This window comes from Siphateles boraxobius, unplaced genomic scaffold (assembly GCF_051911475.1).
Source record: "Siphateles boraxobius isolate OS27281-9 unplaced genomic scaffold, OSU_SipBor_1 19, whole genome shotgun sequence".
In the NCBI taxonomy this organism is placed as follows: domain Eukaryota; kingdom Metazoa; phylum Chordata; class Actinopteri; order Cypriniformes; family Leuciscidae; genus Siphateles; species Siphateles boraxobius.
In genome coordinates, this window is record NW_027508799.1 from 18,080,439 (window position 1) to 18,090,862 (window position 10,424).

At 46.2% G+C, this 10,424-nt stretch overlaps 1 long non-coding RNA gene across 1 annotated transcript; it reads right to left on the minus strand.

Annotated features, from left to right (window-relative positions):
• Positions 1-2,152: 2,152 nt before the first annotated feature.
• Positions 2,153-2,792, minus strand: LOC143741528 (uncharacterized). The gene is made up of 3 exons (XR_013205108.1): positions 2,643-2,792; positions 2,369-2,433; positions 2,153-2,262 (listed from the first exon to the last, which is right to left on the minus strand). It is a non-coding gene; the product is annotated as an uncharacterized LOC143741528 (long non-coding RNA).
• Between the last annotated feature and the right edge of the window lie 7,632 nt (positions 2,793-10,424).

Below are 10,424 nucleotides of genomic sequence, written 5' to 3' on the forward strand. Positions count from 1 at the left end.
GGCCCACGCAGATATATTTGGAAGGCATGACCATGCGCCGAGATAATCTACTAAGGGAACCAGCCTCTCGAGGCTGGCCTCGGGTGTTACCCAAGACTCGTTCCCGACCCCCTGAAGCGGCTGGCCGTCAGGGAGCGGTCGACAACGATTTTGGGTGGGCGGACGCGTTCGCTGCCCAGCCGCAGGTCTTACTAGAGGCGGATGGAGCGGCGTGCGTACGCGGGAAATCAGTGTGGCCCGAAGCGTACTGGCCGGCGGGAACGCAGCACTGATTTCCCGAGAGCTCCGGGGGGGGGAAGCGACCTCGATCGCTCCACCCCGGTGGGGACAACTCTCAGCGGTCCGGCTGCTCGAGCCTGGCTTTGGGTATCAATGGGGATTCGTTCTCGAATTCCTGAAGCGGATCTCCAGCAGGGTTCGACCGAAAACGATTCTCGATCGGCGGATTCGATTGCTGCCTGGCCGCAAGCCTGTGGGGCAGACAGAGCAGCGTGCGTTCGCTGGAAACTGTTGTGTCCCGAAGCGCACTTAACGGCGGGATACAGACATCGACTTCTTGAGGGCTTCCCTGAGGGGAGGCTCTTTAGGTTTCGCTCTCGACACCCTGAAGCGGAGGACCGGCAGGGAATAATCGAAAACCGTTCCCGATGGGCAAACACAAGCACTGCATGGCCGCAAGCCCTTGGGGCGGCAGACAGAGCAGCGTGCGTTCGCTGCTCATCATTTTAATTCCTCAGAATTAAATGCAGTCATAAACACTGTATAAGTGAAACACGGTCTGAATGGTAGGCTGAATTAAAATATCTAACTTAATATAATATTGATTTATAATATTATCAGATAATATTCCATTATTTTAATTTCTTAAAATTAAATGCAGCCATAATACCAGACAATACTGTTTTGTGTTATACGGTCTCTAATCTACACGCTGCCTCGGCAGACGCGAGATTCGAGTCGTTACAATATATTTGGCTTTCATCCCTCAAGAAGAAAGTCAACAGGTGCGAGGCTGAAATATCTGACAGGCACGGATATACGCGTCGAGATGTTTCTCAATGAACACAGCCAGCACCCGCAGGAGCTGACTGTTCGTGCCTCGCACACACACAGAATCTTTATTGCAAAGCAGACCCGTAATCAACGCGCTGCCTCGGCAAGCGCGAGATCCGAGCCACTAGATTCTGTATTGCAATGTACGAACTTTAATCTACGCGCTGCCTCGGCAAACGCGAGATCGGAGCCACTATAGATTCTATATTGCAATGCTGCTTATTTAGGACAATTCTTTTGGGACAAACAACACCAAATAGGACTGACAGTTTGACACAGAGCGCTTGTGGAAGAGCAAAAAGCTAATGTGTGTGTGTGCCGGCGTCGCTTTGTATCTTCCGGTTGTGCCGTGATCTACTACGTCATGACACAGCACCAATCAGGATTAGACAGATTTCATTCATACTTCAGATGCGTTACGTTAAGGGCGTTCCCTATAGTGTCGTCAAGACGACGACGCAGTTCGAGTTCCCTCGAAGGGGGAGAGAGAGAGAGAGAGAGAGAGAGAGAGAGAGAGAGAGAGAGAGAGAGAGAGAGAGAGAGAGAGAGAGAGAGAGAGAGAGAGAGAGAGAGAGAGAGAGAGAGAGAGAGAGAGAGAGAGAGAGAGAGAGAGAGAGAGAGAGAGAGAGAGAGAGAGAGAGAGAGAGAGAGAGAGAGAGAGAGAGAGAGAGAGAGAGAGAGAGAGAGAGAGAGAGAGAGAGAGAGAGAGAGAGAGAGAGAGAGAGAGAGAGAGAGAGAGAGAGAGAGAGAGAGAGAGAGAGAGAGAGAGAGAGAGAGAGAGAGAGAGAGAGAGAGAGAGAGAGAGAGAGAGAGAGAGAGAGAGAGAGAGAGAGAGAGGAGAGAGAGAGAGAGAGAGAGAGAAGAAAATTCTATATTAGTTTTTTTATAAACTATAATATAGAAAAAATTCTATATTAGTTTTTTTATAAATCTGGCCAATAAATTATGCCAGATTAAATTTTAATACTTACATATCCTAAATTCTGTCCAAAAATGCTGAGATCCATAGATAGAAAGACTGAAATCGATGTTTTAGCCCTTTTCAGCTTGTCTGCAGTGAGGGGGTTCCTGTCTGAGACAAAAGGCTACACAGTAAGACTGCAAGAAATCACTGAGTGATGATTGTTCTCCTTCCAGTTATTAACCCAGCTGTGCGCTGATACTAGGACCTTCCTGGTCAGGTGGGACTGCAATGGTAGAGTCTTCTGCCTAATAAAATATCAAAATAATGTAAATATAGCCTATGTAAACTTGAGTTGTTAAAATGCTAGATTTGGTATGAATTAATTAGTGAGAATTTTACAGCAATGCTTACCAGGATACATTTAATCTGGTGAGACTGAACATAGAAAATGGTCCATCTTCTGATTGGTTAATTTGCTGTGTAATATAAATGTTAGACATGAAATGAGATCATGTTAGTCTATTTGATATAAAGTTAGCCAATTTTATAGAGATTTTATAAGATATTGTATGCTACCTGCACAAGTGGCTCCAAAGCACTTATCACATAATGCTAATCATTTTAGCAAACTTATGTCAAAATATATTTAAAAAAATATATGATTTCAATTATAGTTCAGGCTTACCTCAGGAATCTTGCTAGACGTCACAGGCGCGAATTGGCGCTTTGTTGCAGTTGCCCTTTTAAACACATACAAAATTACAGTAAACATCAAATTCCATTAAAAAAATAAATATATAATATGTTATAGTTTGTAAATTAATGCTAAAACTAGAAAGGTGCCCGCTGGCCAATAAACGTCCTCGGGTTAGAACTTTAACCCTTGTTCCCTGAGAAAGGGAACAAGGACTGCGTCGATTGACACCTTGGGGGAACGCCCCTCAGCGTAGCGCCTCTGAAGTATGAATGAAACTAAGCCAATCTCTGATTGCTGTTGCGTCATGACATAATGTGTGACGGCATACAAGCGGAAGCTATAAAGGACGCCGGCACACATGAGATGTCAGCTTCTGTGATGAAGCAAGCGCTCCCAGGCAGGGGAAGGCGTGGCGAAGGGACGCAGTCCTCGTTCCCTTTCTCAGGGAACAAGGGTTACAGTCGTAACCCGAGGACGTTCCCTTTCGAGGGAACTCGGACCGCGTCAATTGACACTTTGGGGGAACGAGTACCCACTATGCCACAACGCGCCCTGCCTGTCCTAGTGTGAAGCTGCTCACAGGCACACATAGGACGAGAGCACGAGAGTGCCAGGTGTTGACGGAATGTCCAGGCTATAGAACCTAATAATGGTATGAGGGGTGGCCCATCCAACTGCATTGCAGACTTCCTGGATCGAGGGCCCCCGCGAGAAGGGCTCTAGAGGACGCCATGCCTCTGGTTCAATGAGCCCTCACGGCCAAAGGTGAAGGCCATCTGCGCACCTGGTAGGCCAAAGAAATAGCATGGACAATCCAGTTGCTGAGGGTCTGTTTGGAGGCGGGAAGACCCTTCTTGGGCGACCGGAAACACACCAGCAACTGGTCCGACTTCCGCCATGAAGAGGACCTCTGAATATAGACTTTTAGAGCTCTGACTGAACAGAGCAGATGAAGTCTCTCCTCATGCACCGTCACGTGAGGTGGAAGATGAAAGGCCTGCAGAATGTGATGTAGGATGGCTTTAATGTCGCCTAGAGCAAACTCCAGGCACCCGTTAGATATAGAGCGCCTGGAGATCTCCTACCCTCCTCAGAGAAGTAATGGCCAACAGAAAAACCACCTTCAGGGAAAGGTTCTTGGCCTCAGCCGACTCCAATGGTTCGAAGGGGGCCTCGGCCAGCCCTTCGAGAACCACTGCCAGGTCCCATGTGGGAACCCTAGAACGAGCCGCAGGTCTCATCCTCCAGGCCCCACGGAGGAAACGTACGACTCTGTCTCCCAAGAGGTCCATCACCCAGTGGAGCGTGGAAAGCCGCAATGGCATCCACGTACACCTTGAGTGTGGACGGGGTAAGACCAGCTGAAAAACGATCTTGGAGGAACTCCAGAACTGAAGCCACTGGGCAGTTAACTGGATCTACCTCACGCTCTCTACACCAGTTGGTAAAGACATTCCACTTTAAGCCGTACAATTTCCTCGTGGAGGGAGCTCTGGAGCTGAGTATGGTCTCCACTACTCCAGCTGATAGGCCGGCCTCTAGGTACTGTGCCCCCTCAGGGGCCAGACCCACAGTTTCCATAACTCGGGCCAAGGGTGAAACATTGAGCCCTCTGCCTGTGACAGCAGGTCCCTCCTGAGGGGAATCTCCCACGGAGGGCCGTCTAGGAGCGATACAATGTCTGAGAACCATACTCGGGCCAGCCACAACGGGGCTACCAGCAGTAGACTGATCCCGTCGTGACGGACCTTCTCTAGAACTCCCGGGAGCAGAGCGTTTGGGAGAAATGCATACAGACGCAGCCTCGGCCACGTCTGCACCATGGCATCCAATCTCAGCGGGCTGGATGAGTGAGGGAAAACCAAAGTGGACAGTGGGTTGTCTCTTGAGACGCGAATAGGTCCACTTCCACTGGGCCGAACCTCTGAGATATTGAATCCACCACCTCGGGGTGGAGTCTCCATTCCCCTGGCCTCAGTCCCTGTCTCGACAGGATGTCTGCTCCCTGATTTTGAATCCCAGGGATGTATGTTGCTCTTAGAGATAACAGCTTCCCCTGGGACCACAGGAGGATCTGATGCGCCAGTCTGCATAGAGGGCGAGACCTCAGATCCCCCTGATGGTTTATATAGGCCACAACCGACATATTGTCTGACCTCACAAGGACATCATGACCTTTGAGGTCCAGCAGGAAGCTCCTCAGAGCTCGGAGCACCGCCAACATCTCCAGGCAGTTTATTTGCCAGGAGGAATTATGGTCCTGCCATAGGCCTGTCGTAAAACGGCCGTCCATGACCGCGCCCCAGCCCATGAGGAAGGCGTCTGTCGAAACGGTTTTCCGGCGACAAGACGCTCCCAACACTGGACCTTGGGACAGAAACCAAGCTTTTTTCCACATAGATAGGGAACGAAGGCATCTGCGCGTAACCCTGATCATGCGGAACGGGTCCCCCCTCGGGGAGAACCCCTTGGTTTTCAACCACCACTGGAGGGCCCTCATGTGCAGCAGGCCAAATGGAATAATGTTGGACGCTGCTGCCATGAGCCCCAACACCCTTTGAAAATGTTTCACAGTAATGGCTTGGCCAAGCTTTATCCTGGACACTGTGGCCAGAATGGACTTGATTCGTGCAGGAGACAATCGTGCCCGCATCGTGACCGAGTCCCACACCACTCCCAGGAACGTGGTTCTCTGGGCTGGTGTCAACACGCTCTTTTTCGTGTTGAGTCTCAACCCCAGGCTTTGAATGTGGGCGAGGACAACATCTCGATGCCGAACCGCCAGCTCTTGTGACTGGGCCAGAATCAGCTAGTCGTCGATATAATTGAGCACCCTGATGCCCTGGAGCCTCAGCGGTGCTAGAGCTGCATCCATACATTTGGTAAATATGCGTAGGGAGAGAGCTAGGCCGAACGGAAAAACCGAAATTGGTACGCTTCGCCCCCGAAAGCGAGCCTCAGGAACTTCCTGTGAGATGGAAGGATGGATATGTGGAAGTATGCGTCCTTTAGATCTATCGTGACAAACCAATCCTCGGATTGAATTTGACTCACGATGATGGGAATAGTGAGCATCTTGAACCTGAATCTCCTCAGAGAACGATTCAAGTGTCTGAGATCTATTATTGGACGCAACCCCCCATCCTTTTTGGGAACTATAAAGTAGTGGCTGTAAAACCCGGACTCCCTGTCCGGTGGAGGAATATGTTCTATAGCCTCCTTTACCAGCAGGGAGTTTACTTCCTGTTCCAATAGCCGACCCTGCACTGGGTCGACTGCAGTCCAGACCACCCCGTTGAACCTTGGTGGGCATAAACCGAACTGCAGCCTGTACCCCTTTTGAATGGTGCGCAGGGCCCGAGGCGAAATATTCGTGAGATTTTTCCATGCATCGAATTATTTTACCAAAGGCTCTCGAGCCTGGCCTCGGGTACCAATCGGGATTCGTTCTCGACCCCCTGAAGCGGATCTCCGGCAGGGTTTGACCGAAAACGATTCTCGATGGGCGGACGCGATTGCTGCCTGGCCGCAAGCCTGTGGGGCAGACAGAGCAGCGTGCGTTCGCTGGAAACCGATGTGTCCCGAAGCGCACTTAACGGCGGGATACAGACATCGACTCCCTTAGGGCTCCCCTGAGGGGAGGCTCTTTCGGTTTCGTTCTCGACACCCTGAAGCGGAGGACCGGCAGGGAATAATCGAAAACCGTTTCCGATGGGCGAACATGAGCACTGCCTGGCCGCAAGCCATTGGGGCGGACACTGCAGCGCGCATTCGCTGAAAACCGATGTGCCCCGAAGCGCACTTGACGCTGGATACAAACATCGATTTTCTGAGGGCTCCGCGGAAGAGCAATTCTCGCTCGTCCCTCCACGGGGGGGATAGCCCTGTTATTTTTGTCTCGTTTTCGATACCCTGAAGCGGAGGACCGGCAGGGAAGAATCGAAAAACGATTTTTGATGTGCAGAAGGAACACTGCATGGCCGCAAGCCTGCGTTCGCTGCTTATAATTTTAATTCCTCAGAAATAAATGTAGCCATAAACACTGTATAAGTGAAACACGGTCTGAATGGTAGGCTGAATTAAAATATCTAACTTCCGATATTCAAAAGTCAGAAATATTTCATCCTTTTGATTTCTTAAAATTAAATGCAGCCATAATTACCAGACAATACTGTTTTGTGTTAGGCTATCTCGTAATCCACACGCTGCCTCGGCAACGCGAGATTCGAGTCGTTCACAATATATTTGGCTTCCAACCCAAGAAGAAAGTCAACAGGTGCGAGGCTGAAACATCCGACAGCGCACGGATATACGCGTCGAGATATTTCTCAATGAACACAGCCAGCACCCTCGGGAGCGACTGTTCATGCCTCGCACACACACAGAATCTTTATTGCAAAGTAGACACGTAATCTATGCGTTGCCTCGGCAAACGCGAGATCGGAGCAACTAGATTCTGTATTGCAATGTAGACCTTTGATCTACGCGCTGCCTCGACCAACGCGAGATCCAAGTCACAGAATCTTATTGCAGAGTAGACCCGTAATCAACGCGCTGCCTCGGCAAACGCGAGATCCGAGCCACTATAGATTCTATATTGCAACAGACCCATTTGCGAGCCCCATGAAGAGCGTTGCCGCGCCGCCTCAGCAGACGCGGGTCCCGCACCACGGGGCTCGCGAGCCTGACCATCCTCCTCCTTTTTTTTTTTTTTTTTTAAATGGCCAGGCGGGAGCGCAGCACACGGATTGGAAGTTTTTCACAATCCTCGCAAGCAGCCCCCTCGAGAGCTGCCAGCGCGTGCTGCACTCCCAAACAATGTGTAGGCCTACACAAACGATGTGTGATATAAACGATGTGTGACACCCGTGATATAACGAGGGCAGGGATGCACACACCGAGTGAAACTTGGGCTCGCCATAATATATATATATATAGTTGTAATGCTTTGTGACAGACAACACCAAATAAGACAGACAAGTCAAACAGAGAGCGCTTTGCTGAAGAACAAAAAGCTGACATTTCATGTGTGCCGGCGTCCTCTATAGCTTCCGCTTGTATGCCGTCACACATTACGTCATGACGCAACAGCAATCAGAGATTGGCTTAGTTTCATTCATACTTCAGAGGCGCTACGCTGAGGGGCGTTCCCCCAAAGTGTCAATCGACGCAGTCCGAGTTCCCTCGAAAGGGAACTTGTTAGCCATACAAGGTTATTTTCTCAACAGTAGGCCAACACTGGCTACAACCAAGACAGAATTTCACATTATGTTAATTTAAACTAAGCGTTGCTCCTTGGCGTATTTTAACAATTCAATAATCGAACAAATTCTGTAAAATGAAACGTTAGCGCGGTTTACCGTGGTAAAATTTGTTACGTTGACGAATATAATCTTAAACTAGGGTGCACTGCACCTATGGAAGCTTGTTTCCGCCACTAAATAAATAAATAATAATAATAATTGCGACTTTTTATCTCACAATTCTTACTTTTTTTCTCACAATTGCGAGTTTACATCTCGCAATTCTCACTTTATTTCTCAGAATTGCGAGATATAAAGTCGCAATTGCGAGATATAAAGTCGCAATTGCGAGTTATAAAGTCCAATTCTATGGGGGAAAAAAGACAGACTTTTTTCCTCTCAGAATAGTTTATATCTCACAATTCTGACTTTATAACACGCAATTGCGACTTTATATCTCACAATTCTGACTTTATATCACGCAATTGCGATTTTATATCTCGCAATTCTGACTTTATAACACGCAATTGTGACTTTATATCTCACAATTCTAACTTTATAACACGCAATTGCGACTTTATATCTCGCAATTCTGACTTTATCTCTCATAATTCTGACTTTATATCTCGCAATCCTGAGAAATAAAGTGAGAATTGCGAGATGTAAACTCGCAATTGTGAGAAAAAAAGTCAGAATTGTGAGATAAAAAGTCGCTATTATTTTTTATTTATTTAGTGGCGGAAACAAGCTTCCATACAAAACTGTCAAGACACACAGAATGTTTTTTACCTTGCTTTCTTGTCTCTCTCTCGGTGAAGTGAATTCTGTCTCCTCCCCGGGCCAGACACGAACGGCATGGTCAAACAAAAGACAGTAAGAACCCAGTAATATTAGGCTACACTGGATGGTCAGGCATGACACGACAAATCCCAGACAGTGTATAGTGATGCGCTGTTATATTTCTGACATACGGTATTCCGAGTCCAAGCGCTTTCGCTATTTCTGACAAGGGACAAACAGGTTTGCATTTTGCTATTTGCAGTAATGGTCCGGCCGCTTCAATGTGTCAAATATGGAAAGTCTCTGACTGTTATAACGTAGACAAGCGGTGTAAGGCAAAAATTAGGAAATAAAAAGCACAATGGAATGGTACCAGTCAGATAGACCGTTACGTTAAATAATTTAAAATACTGCAAATTTAAAAAATACAGTAAGTCTCTGTATATGGTGTTTGACGTCACAGAAAATTCCCGTGATGCAATGGGAATCACAGTTATTTACTGTAAAGAGAAATAGCAGTTTAATACTGGTTGATTTAAAGTAAATAACTGTAGAAATTACAGAAAAGTCTAACAGTGAACATCTGAAAATGAGGGCTATACTGTATATACACAGGTGTAACACATGAGCGCAATTCAAAAAAACATGACAAATAATAAACCGGGGCGAAGGAAACATTAACCAACAAAGGAACAGGGTGTGTTTACAAGACAACAATGTACAAAATGGAAAAGTTTCTCCTTTGCTTTTTTGTGTAAAGACGACAACGAAACCAAATGAGATGCGATAAGATTCTACCAATAAGCAGGTTTTCTTTCCACACCAAATGCGCTGCGTGTAATGCAACAAAATCAATCAAAAACCACAGCCAATCAGAACAGTGTGCGTTTGGGTTCTCTTGGCAAGTGCACAGTAGTCACAATGAAATGGATAAGTACATAATCAAATTCATAAATATTCTGAATATTAATATTAAGTACAAACTGCGTGGCTGAAACAGTCTTTGCCATAGAATACACTTGTTTACCATATAATACACCTTATATAGGCTATATATATATATATATATATATATATAAATATATATATATATATATATATATATATATGTGTGTGTGTGTGTGTGTGTGTGTACATACTGTATATCTTTCTAATAACCAGCAGTCAGCTCCATTACCATGTCCCAATTTGCACCAAAGGTGTTTGATGGTAGTTTTTATATCGTGAGAGTATTTCAGAGTTTTATTTAAGCAGTATGTTTTATCTTTACCCATTGAATGCATTTAAGAATGTTTACATACATTTTTACAAAAATAAACCATGTTCAATCTGTATATATCATTCTTGAATTATTTGCTACCAAAAGATATGCTATAAAAATTCTTTAAAAATAGAAAAATTCTGCATAAGGATTATCTGTGAATAGTACAGAAAATGTACTGTTAATATACACAATTTTCCATTTTAGAGTTGAAGGAACTGTCCGTCATTTAACGGAAAATGTCCTGGTAATTTTCTGCCAGTACATTATTCGTTTTTTTACGGAATTATTTTTTACAGTATATGCACCTTTAGACTACTTATCCTCTACATATTTGCATTAAGTATGTTTCAGAACTTTTTTTTTTACTTAATTCAGTAATCCACTCTTTGGTTCTCAACTTCATCAAGTCTAATAAGACTATAAGTGCGTCTGGCTTATTCATTGTGCCTCACATCTAAAGCTCACAGTTGAATTTCGTCTATA